The sequence below is a fragment of the Capra hircus genome, chromosome 2 (assembly GCF_001704415.2).
Source record: "Capra hircus breed San Clemente chromosome 2, ASM170441v1, whole genome shotgun sequence".
NCBI classification, from domain to species: Eukaryota; Metazoa; Chordata; class Mammalia; order Artiodactyla; family Bovidae; genus Capra; species Capra hircus.
In genome coordinates, this window is record NC_030809.1 from 122,660,559 (window position 1) to 122,672,768 (window position 12,210).

Below are 12,210 nucleotides of genomic sequence, written 5' to 3' on the forward strand. Positions count from 1 at the left end.
ATTTGGGAATCCAGAGGAGACGGTGTGGGACACCTCCAAGGAAACCTCCTCGCCCTTCCTGCGCCTACTGTCAGTTGAAACCCAAATGATCCTGGATTTCTTTCTAATCTCCCTTTGACGAGATCTAACTGCAGATGATTTCTAGAATACCTTTTCTATCATTTTACTCTAGAATAGACATACACGTTTTGCTACATCTTTCAACTTATTCTATCTGTAGAAGTCTTGAATTACTCCTCAGCTCCCTCTCTTACGGTGATGGAGAAGTCAAGTAGCACACTGCAACCTTATTTATAAACAACTGAGCAACTGACTGTATCCATCAAGGCCACATTAGAAAATGGCATTAAAATGATCCCCACAAGATTAGAAATCCTGCCCCCCCCCACCAAAAAAAAAAATCAATAAGACGCAATAACCCAGGCTTTCCTTCACAGTCCAGTGGTTAGGAGTCCACTTTCACTGCTGAGGGCAAAGGTTCAAATCCTGGTCATATAATCCTGCTAGGCCTCTGTCATCTACGATTTGTTAAATGTGAGCTGTACATATCGTATTTAAGCTGGAAGATGACTCCGTTTCTTCTATAGTTAGATAAATAATGAGAACATGATTCTGCCAACTTGGCAACTGTATCAATTAACTAAAGCCAGAGAATTTTTTTAAAAATACTTTCTTAGTTTTGAAGAATAAGTGCTCATCAGAATTTCAGAAATAGGTGCTGAAAGATTTCTACAGAGATAGAAGAGATAGAAGATAAAGATTTCTACAGAAAATCAGCCATTCTTTCCCTCGGCCTGATAAAGGTAAAAACCTGACCATTGATTCAGATCATCCAAATACTTCTAAGCTTAGACGTTTGGTAAATCCTTCATCTCTCTTGATAGACATTCAGAGTTTGACTAGTTTTTACTAGTAATTGTCAAACAAAAACAATTTAATTCTTTAAATATTTTGTAAGAGTGAGAAATAGCGTCCCTTTTCTTAGATTCTCTTTCTTCTCAATTTTGAAACTAAAACCATTTAAATTTGTAAGCTTTGAATGAAAACAAATTCTAAGTGTCTAAGAGGATCTTGTAGTAGAGTGCCACTGGAGTCCATTTATACTGTTTTGTAAACAACATAAATGTTCTGCTGTTTTTGACTATGATGATAGTGATGGTGATTAACAATGACAACATAGCTATCAAGGTCTAGAATATTGTGTCTAATTGGACCAAAGTAAACAGGATAAAGAGGAAACAATGAAACTTCTATTTGGCAGTGGTGAGGAGGTAGAATATAATCTCTGAAGTGTAAAGGCATATTGTTATCCTGGAAAAGGTCATTCATCCATTCATTCACTGAACACGTATGGCTGCCTTCTAAGCGCTGGTTTTTAGCTGTGGAGATGACACAATAAACAGAGCAGAGTCTGGTCCATCATAAAACATACAGGGTCACAAGTTTTCTCTACAAAATGGAAAGAACTATATAATGGTTGGTCCTATGTCATAACTGAGGAAAGACTAAGTTATAACATTGTAACTTATAACATTATAAAGAAGATTTACACTAGATCTGAAGGATATTCTAGGTTGAGGTTGATAAAGCCCTGAAATTGGTCCCTTAGTGCAGAAAGACAGAACACCTTTGTCTTCTAGGTGTTTAGATGACACCACCTTATAAGCACAACCACAAACATCACTCTTTTCTTCAGATGAGCCCCAAACTTGAAGACGAAGGAGGAGGCCTGGGAAGTGAGGCTTTGATAAAAATGGCAGGTGGAAAATGAGTTAAGTTGGCATTTTTGATAGTACCTGTAAACTTCTCTTGAAAAACTGCTTATATTTCCCTTACATATTTTCTGCTTGGCATATGATCATGGGTGACCTCGGCCTGCAATGGCTTGGAGCGGTGCTTGGGTTCCCAGTCAAAGACTGAAGCTGAGTCGTGGTGGTGAGAGCACCAGGTCCCAGGCACCAGACCAGTAGTCGGTGACAAGGGCGCTGGCCCTTTGGCTCTGCAGAAAAGAAGTGCCATAAGATGGAAAGTAGTGAAAGAAGTAAAGTATTTATTAAAAGGAAAAAGAGTACAGTATGCGCAGACAGACAGGCAGACTCAGAGGGAGAGTCCCCAAGTTGCACACTTGTGGAAGTCTGAATTACTTTTATGAGGTATTTCTTCCAAGTTTCCTTTGGACGATCATTTTGATTTGCCGGTTTTACAGTCCATAATTGCTATATCTCAGGGTCTGCCCATGTATGCGCACACAACTCTTAGTCAACATGGATTTTACTGAAAAGGTTTATGGGTAGAACATCCCCTGACATCAACCCCCTTTGGCCTCCAAGGAGCCTTTCTGTGCATGTGTGGTCGGCAAGGTCTCCTGACTTGGAGAATGAGAACTATATGGTCTGGGCAGGGCCCAGCCGCCTCTCTTAATTGTCCTGCTATTCTTGTCTTCTAGTTTCAGTCCACAGGGAACATCTAATCGCTTTGTCCTGAGGGGGTGGGGCATCTACCTCCTACCTCAGTATATGCTTATTTAGTCACTTTTTATATAATAAGAGCCTAAGTTGTATACATTTGAAATGATTCTTTGTCCTATAGGTAGCATGTTTCATTTTACCAAATTATAAGTCTGTGTTATTTTCGCTTCTTTCCCCACATCAACCATGGATATTCTTTTTGCAGAAGATTGCATTTCCTCTTCTTGGTATAAAAAATTTTAACTAGAAGTATCTGTAAGACCATAATTGCCAGGGTAGTACGCGCCTCAAGGAACTCCGTCACGCAGCGCCACATCAGTCACTCAGTGGGTGCTGCTTAGTGTTAAAAATATCATTTATGGTGAAAGGTTAGGTGGGGAACTTCGCATTCTTTACATCTGCTATGCATTTTGTTTGAGAAATCATTTTTCCTCTGAAGAATGTGGTCAAGCCAACAACAGGCTAAGATTTTCCCTAAAGTATTTAAGAAGAACCAAAGAAAACCATAAAATTGTAACACTTGATTTATAGTAAGACTATGACTAAGGCAATCAAAAAACTACTTTACATAGAAAAGTTCAATCACATTTAGAAAGAGAAAAGTATCCAAATAGACAGTCAGTCCATTGTTTCTATCTAGCTATTGCTGCCTCCAGGGAAATACAGTTTGTAGGTTTTCTTTATGAATGAACTTATTCTAAACATTTTAGGATGTAGTTATTCACACATTCCATGTTTTCAACTTCAGTACAAATTTACATTTTCTTTCCTGACTATAGAGAACTAACGGAGAAGGCAATGGCACCCCACTCCAGTACCCTTGCCTGGAAAATCCCATGGAAGGAGGAGCCTGGAAGGCTGCATTCCATGGGGTCGCTGAGGGTTGGACACGACTGAGCGACTTCACTTTCACTTTTCACTTTCGTGCATTGGAGAAGGAAATGGCAACCCACTCCAGTGTTCTTGCCTGGAGAATCCCAGGGACAGGGGAGCCTGGTGGGCTGCCATCTATGGGGTCGCACAGAGTCGGACACGACTGAAGTGACTTAGCAGCAGCAGCATAGAGAACTAAGGTTTGTGTCATTTCATATATAGATCTCAAAATATACAAAGTATATGTTTCTACTGTTGCATTTATAAACGGGGCTCTCCTGGTGGCTCAGTGGTAAAGAATCCAGCTGCCAATGCAGGAGACGTGGGTTGGGAAGACTCCCTGGAGAAGGAAACGGCAACCCACTCCAGCCTGGGAAATCCCACGGACAGAGGAGTCTGAAGGAGTTCAGTTCATAGGGCCACAAAGAATTGGACATGACTTGGTGACTAAACAACAATATAACAAATAGTATATATCCTTACATGATTGAAATAAATTATTAAGACAAAAAAATATTTGATAGCTGCCCCTGGAGCCCCCCTCCTCCACCCCAGGCAGGGAAGAAGAACAAAGGAAATGAAAAGAGGTGCAACAGAGACAAGTTGGAAGGATACTAGGGATCAACTTGCTAGTGGGGAAACAAGAGGATAATTCCTCAGAGAGGAGGAACTGTCCTCCCCCCAGGACCAAAAACACAGGAGGAAGCTGACCGGAAGAGCCTCTTTCCTGGTGACCTTGAGTGCAGAAAGCTGCTGGGCTTTTCCTTCTCCTTTGGAAATCTTCAAACCCTCTGATGACCAATCCGGTCACTTCTAGAGTGGTACAGCCTCTGCAGGGAAGCCCTACAATGGCCCAGCACTCCTATGACTGGGGATTTAATTCTTATTAGTCCTGCAATCAAAAGCTATATATAAAGTCATGTTCTCCAATAGACTTTGTTGGTAATCATATCCATCAGTGTCTCTTCCTATGCTCCATAAGTTTTTTTTTTTTTCCTAATTGAAATCCTAATTTGGATCGGTAAGAGAGGGCTTTGCGTACTAACCCCCTTCAAGATTTCCCCGGTGTCTAATTTCATCCCTCTAGTTCCTCTATAATAGGGACAGTAATGACACCTCTGTGCAGTGCCTCAGCAGTACATCCCCACAAAGGATACAATCCCAAAAAGATGATTCCACATCAAAGTCCTACTCTTATTAATAACATTGTTTATTTTTATAAAAATGATTACAAAGAACAAATAGGTCACAGATGATAAGTATAAAGTACTATTTACCAGAACTTCAACTCTCACCATTGAAATTTTTCTCATATGTGCCATGACCCCAGACCAATTTTCCTCTTATATTGCCTGTTCTTGGCCTATCTATAAACAAAAATGCCCTGGAGATTAAGTACTACAGAAATATAAGATGGAACAGATGGTGTGCTGAATAACCCTTTCCCTACCTCTGGAAAAAGCCTAGGACTAAAGTGCTTTTGACATACTGGATGTTTTTATAAGGCCAAAATTGTGTTACACCTTTTTTATGATATGAGTACTATTCAGGAATCCGATCTATACTGTGGCTAAAGCCGTAAACTACTACAAGATTCTGGGGTAAGATCCTTGAAAACTGCTGAGCTTCTGTGTAAATCTGCTTGTAATTCAGCATATATCCCACCAGGTTTATCATTTACTGTCACTGAGACTCTCCTGCTTCTTTTATTTGCAACTCCCCACTGATAAAAGTAATGAATTCCAAGCATGATCATTTGGGCCTGTGAACTAAGGCTCAACTCAGGACATACAAGATATTAACAGTTCCTATACATTTTCACTATTAATTAGTTTATAAATTGTTTCTAAAAAATGCACATCTGTTGAAACCTTAGCTCCCCAAAATCTTTTTTTTTAGAGAATGTCCACCCACAGATACTTATTTACTAGTTAACAATAGAGTGTAATTCCAAAGGAAATGGTAAGCAGTGCTCAGTTCAGTTCATTTCAGTCGCTCAGTCGTGTCTGACTCTTTGCGACCCCATGAATCGCAGCACACCAGGCCTCCCTGTCCATCACCAACTCCCGCAGTTCACTCAAACTCACATCCATTGAGTCAGTGATGCCATCCAGCCATCTCATCCTCTGTTGTCGCCTTCTCCTCCTGCCCCCAATCCTTCCCAGCATCACAGTCTTTTCCAATGAGTCAACTCTTCACATGAGGTGGCCAAAGTACTGGAGCTTCAGCTTTAGCATCATTCCCTCCAAAGAAATCCCAGGGCTGATCTCCTTCAGAATGGACTGGTTGGATCTCCTTGCTGTCCAAGGGACTCTCAAGAGTCTTCTCCAACACCACAGTTCAAAAGCATCAATTCTTCGGTGCTCAGCTTTCTTCACAGTCCAACTCTCACATCCATACATGACCACAGGAAAAACCATAGCCTTGACTAGAAGGCAGTGCTAAGACATTCCAAAATCCTTTATCATGTGGACTGATATTTTGGTTGTCTAATCATTAATATTAGACTGTGTTAGGTTAAATGTATCCTTTTGAAAAATTTTAGGTGACCACTACAAAAACAGCAAAAGAACATATAACTTTCAAACTAAGGAAGGAGAAAATACAAGAGAGGCAGAGATGAAAAGGAAACTAAAAACTTCAAAATGTATCTCTGTACCTGAAAGCAGACATGGTCTGAAATTATTTACATTTGCAAATATTCCAGAAGACACATGACTCTTCCACATTGTGACCTGCAAGCCCCACTTTCTTGCCAGACCCAGGGTTCTTCTCTCTCTCCCCTTCTCTTTTTTCTCTCACCAAGTGTATGTAAGTAAACATACACAAATATAGGTATATCTTTATATTTCTATTTATGTTCCCTATTTATTTTAGATCAATTTTATGCATACATTTTAAGCCCTTAGATTGACTCTACATGTTTATAAACAAATCTGACTAAATAAGATAAAAATAATATATTTGAATTTTTACTTATCTGGCTGTCAACTCTCAACTAAATTTTTACAGCTTAAATCGTTCCAATAGCTCCAAAGTATATATTAATTATTTCACTGACAATGATAATTTAGGGGAGAAGGAAGAAGTGGAACAAACAGGTCATTGAGACCTGCAGAGAAACTATCCAGGGTTGCAATCAGTTGCACTAACAGAGTGTCAGAAACTTCCGTGCCAACTTCATCAGCCATTTATCAACACCACCTCTTTCCCTCTTTCTAGTCCTGATGAGATGTCTCTGATTTGACAAGTAAAGCATAAAAATGGAAGTAGATTCTGTGTCTCATTATTGTGGCCTCTAGAGAAGATAAGACAGTGTCTACTTGTGAATAATGTCATCAACTATGGCTAAGCGCTGCCTAGAGCCTTCATCTTGGCAGCAAGGCAGGAGGCTTGCAGTTGGATTAAATATGAACAGAACACAACTCTTTAGAGAGGCATTCCATTCAGTTTTTAAAAACAGGATTTTTAACATGTAATTTATATAGCTCTTCAAATCAACAACAAATTTTAAGTCCATTTGGTTTAAAGTAAACTAATTAGAAAAAATTTAAAGAGTTAGACTTTCCATCACAGTTTGATTAATATGCCAACCTAAAATTGAAGCCTTTAAAATAACTTATTCACATTAAACATTTTACAGGAACCCATAAAATGTTACATTGACGTGAGAATTCTCCTGAACTGACATTTTGTTTTAAGGTGGCATCAGTTCAGTTCAGTTCAGTTCATTTCAGTCGCTCAGTCGTGTCCAACTCTTTGCGACCCCATGAATCGCAGCACGCCAGGCCTCCCTGTCCGTCACCAACTCCCGGAGTTCACTCAGATAAGATGGCATACTGAACTACAAATTTAAGTTACTTTGTGTATTTAATGATATTTGATAGACCCATATTAGGGAGTCTTTTTCAGACAAACATGAACTATCAAATGACTACAAAACACATATTGCTACCATTTAAAGGTTCCTTAGTGTACTGTTTTGAAAATGACCCAGAAATTTCAATTAAAAAAAAAAAACAAACAAACGAATGAGCTTTTGCTAAAGTCAGTGTGGCTGCACTTAGCTAGTTCTAAATAAACAATACAGGAGTTATGGTCCTAAGTGTTAAGAATGCAAACAAAAAACATTTTAGATGAAGTATGCCGAAAGTTCTGGGGCTCATTTATTTCCTTTTGGCTTTGTTGGGGGGCAAAGAAATAGTGTGAACACTGAAACTTACGAAATGGTCACAGTGTTTATCTTTTTTTATTAGAGCAGTTACAGCACTTAAAATACATTCTGAAGTTCAACGTGCTCTTCCCAAAATAAGGCTTTCAGAAGAAAATCTGATGTTGCTAATCATGGAATCAAAATGCTTTGATTAGAAAAGTCTTAAAACCGCCTATCCCACCATATAAATGTCTTATGCCTCTTTCCCACTCAATGGAAAACATTCCTTGTTGTAGGAATAAAAGTATAAAACTAAGCAAGTTTCGCTCTATGTTTTTCTCTAGGCCGGTAACTTTCAGCGTGAGCACAAGGGCGGTTTCAGCCCTGAGACTGCAACAAAAAGAACAACTTGGCTTTATTCAACAGAATATCTGCTCATTACTTTCTCCTCTGAGGCACACAGGTGCAGGGAGTGGCTGAATTAAACTGAACCCCTGTTTAAGGTTTTGAGAGTGGATGTGATGGTGCACACACTCAAGTGAGGTTTTTTCCTACCAGAAAATATTCCGACTATAAGATAGATGATGTGAGCACAAGCCAGGGGCCTGCAGAGGAGTAAGGGAATGACACTCCATCCATCGTGTCCTCAGCTCGATATTTCCCAGAATAGATGTTCAATACATGTAGGTTGTGGGGGTGAGTACATAAAATAAATAAGTAAAACAAAGAATATGTATCATTTTATCTAGTTTAACAACCTTTTTTTTCTTCAAAACTTTCAATATAAAAAAAGAAAGCTTTTTTTTTTTTAAATTAAGAACACATTTTCCTACTGAGGTTAAACTTAACACTAATAGGGAGTGAGGGGATGAAATAAAACAGTCCTTCAACATCACCTTCTGTGCCTCTCATCCTGAACTTAAGGGAAGACCCAGGAGTTCAGTGGTGCTACTCAGCTTCCACATCCACTGTAAGAAGCTGGTATCCAGTTCCCCCCAAATCCCTCTTTAAATTGGCATAGGTCCGTCTAGTCAAGGCTATGGTTTTTCCAGTGGTCATATGGATGTGAGAGTTGGACTGTGAAGAAAGCTGAGCACCAAAGAATTGGTGCTTTTGAACTGCAGTGTTGGAGAAGACTCTTGAGAGTCCCTGGGACTGCAAGGAGATCCAACCAGTCCATTCTGAAGGAGAGCAGCCCTGGGTGTTCTTTGGAAGGACTGATGCTAAAGCTGAAACTCCAGTACTTTGGCCACCTCATGTGAAGAGTTGACTCACTGGAAAAGACCCTGATGCTGAGAGGGATTGGGGGCAGGAGGAGAAGGGGAGGACAGAGGATGAGATGGCTGGATGGCATCACCGACTCGATGGACATGAGTTTGGGTGAACTCCAGGAGTTGGTGATGGACAGGGAGGCCTGGCGTACTGCAGTTCATGGGGTTGCAAAGAGTCAGACATGACTGAGCAACTGAACTGAACTGAACTGAAGAAGTGGGCTGGAGCTGTGGCTTACCCTTGGAAGTTTTTGTCAAAATGCTTTTATTCTGGGATAGCCAGACCCTTGACACTCTCCTGTCAGTCAAGCCGTGCTCCCATCACCAACTCCCACCACCCCAAGACTCCCTTGATCCTGGTCTCTTCATGCCCCTTACACAGACCTTTTCTCACTCCTTCATCCAAGCCAACACACAGCTCTTTCTCAATACATGTTCTCTGCTCCAGGAAGGCAGTTGGATAAGGATGACCTTCATGAACTTTTCCCCAATCTTGGCAACCAGTGACTGTACTTACTTATGACTCCGTCACTTAATCAGATTATCTCTTGTTATAGAGGCATGTAATAATTTGTGATGCCTCAAGGTTGAGGGCCATATAGTAACTCTTCACGTACCCCATTATACCTTGTATTGTGCTGGTCCCACAGTAGATGATCAGCACTCATAATCTAAATAAGAATAGAATCTTTTTCTACTAGCTTCTCTATTTGAGGCATGCTAATCCAGAGCAAAGCCCTTTCTGGACCAACGTGTGATAGTAATACAATCAGAAGTGTTCCTTGTTATGTGAATATCAGTTAAGAAATTTCTCCACTCAGCAAATTTACCACTCTCCTGGACAGGCAAAGAGGTGAGACGTTAACTTGCTCTGCACAGCACTGCAATGGCAGATCCAGTTCACATGATCTACACCATAGAAGAGTTATATGGTCATGGAAGTGATGATGGTGGTAGGAGTGAGGTGATGGGGACAGACTGTTTGGACATCCAGGAGAGTCTTGGTGTATTTTCTTTTTTTTTTGTATTTTCTATTTAAGAGATGATCCTGAAATCCTCATCTCCTTCATTGTCTAATGTTGGAGGACCGCAGGACTCAGTCCTTGATCCCCGTATTTCCTCTGTATTTAACGCCCTTGGCAGTTTCATGCAATCTCACAACTTCTATGTTCCATCTAGAAACTGCTGACTCTCAGATTTATGTCTCTTAGCTCAAACTTTGACCTTGAAATGTACTCAACATTTCTACTTTGATATCTAGTAAACACCGCAAATTTGGCATGCCCCAAATTGTGCTCTGATGTTTCACCACTACCATGCCAAAAGAGAAAGGAAAGAATAAAAAGTTTAAAACCTGCCCTACTTGCAATCTTTTCAATTTCAGTTAATGATAGCTCCATCCTACCATGGGTTCAAGACAAAATCCTAGGGGTCATTCTACCTTGTGTCTCTACCGTCAAAATAATATATAAAGAACCAGACCACGTCTCATCACCTCAACTGTTAGAACAGCGGAACAAGTCTATGATCACAGCAGCCTTGTGACCAGTCCCACTGCTTCCACTCTGTCCCTTCCAGTCTAATCACAACACAGCAGTGAAAGCGACCCTTTATAAATACAAGTTGGATTATGTTACACTTGCTTCATTTTTACTTAAAGTAAACATCAAAGTCTTTCCAGCAGTCCACAAGACCAGCTGAATCGACTTTCCCCTTTCCTCTCTGACTTCATCTCCTACTGTTTTTTCTCTCCTTCACTCCACTCCACCACATACATTCCCTTGCAGGCTCCTGAACATACCGGGAACGAAAATGCTCCTGACTTGTGGATTTTGCCCTTGCTGATTCCTCGGTCTGGAGGACTCTTTCTCCAGATAGCTATATGACTCAGTCCTGTACCTCCTTCAAGTTTTTGCTTACATGTGAACTCCTCAAGGAAGACTTCCGTGATGACCCTATTTAAAAAGATAAATGTCCAATCCTGTCTCTCTTTATCCCCTCTCTTCCACTGCTTTATTTTCTCCCTAACTCAGCACTTTGTTAATATTCTCTATATGTATTTATATTATTATCTATCTTCGTCCCCTAGAAGGTAAGCTCAATGCAGGTAGTGATCTGACTATTTGTTGTAGTGCCTACAATGGGCACCTAGAAGGCACTCAAAATATATTTGTTGCATGAATTAGTGAATGAATGACTGTGAAGAAGTCTTTACTGATTGTTATGGAAAGGAATGGTAACACTGGGAAGTTATTCACTATGGTAACCTCGCCAAACATGAACACTAGCAAGGCACACTGGTTTGAGTCATGGTTCCTTCTCATATTAACATAATGACCTTGTGTGAGTCATTCAGCTTCTCTAAGCCTGAATATCCTGATCTGTAAAATGGTCATAATAGATCCTTCTCATCTGACATCAAAAGGCAGTTTTAGGATAAAATAACACCTACAATGGCACCCACTCCAGTACTCTTGCCTGGAAAACCCTATGGACGGAGGAGCCTGGTGGGCTGCAGTCCATGGGGTCGCTAAGAGTCGGACACAACTGAGCAACTTCACTTTCACTTTTCCCTTTCATGCATTGGAGAAGGAAATGGCAACCCACTCCAGTGTTCTTGCCTGGAGAATCCCAGGGACGGGGGAGCCTGGTAGGAGGCCATCTATGGGGCCGCACAGAGTCGGACACAACTGAAGTGACTCAGCAGCAGCAGCAGCAACATCTACAAAAACATCCAAGTCTCTTTAGGAACAAGTTGGAAAGGATAAAATGAGGAGGAAAGGATAAAATGAGGAGGAAAGGATAAAATGGAAGTGATAAAATATTTTCCCCTTGAGAGCAGAATTAAATGTGTGTGCAAGCAGGGAGAGGAATTTAGCCGCTTACCTTATACCATGATGATACAAAGATGGGATAATGGTGTGTACATTATATTCCCATCATTTTTCAAATACAATTTTTAATAAGCAAAGTACTTGTTTCTACAGCTCTTTAAGCACTCTTAGCAAGGCTTCACAATCAAGTCTAGGGGAAGCAGTCTCCTATGTCTGAGTAGTTGGAGTGGGTGTGGGGACAGAATATTTCAGATGCCGTGGCCAGGACACATGAAACCACATGTCCTTTTCAGTGATAATATAAAAACAGAGCTCTAGGAAATAAGCCCCAAGTCTAAACACCTTCAGAAAAGAATATTCCATAACCTCTCTCAAAGATGCCTGAGTCTGCATCCACGATTTACATAATCTCATATCCTGGAACTATCTGCTCATCTCCGCATAATCTCATATCCTGGAACTATCTGCTCATCTCCGCATAATCTCATATCCTGGAACTATCTGCTCATCTCCGCATAATCTCATATCCTGGAACTATCTGCTCATCTCCGCATAATCTCATATCCTGGAACTATCTGCTCATCTCCGCATAATCTCATATCCTGGAACTA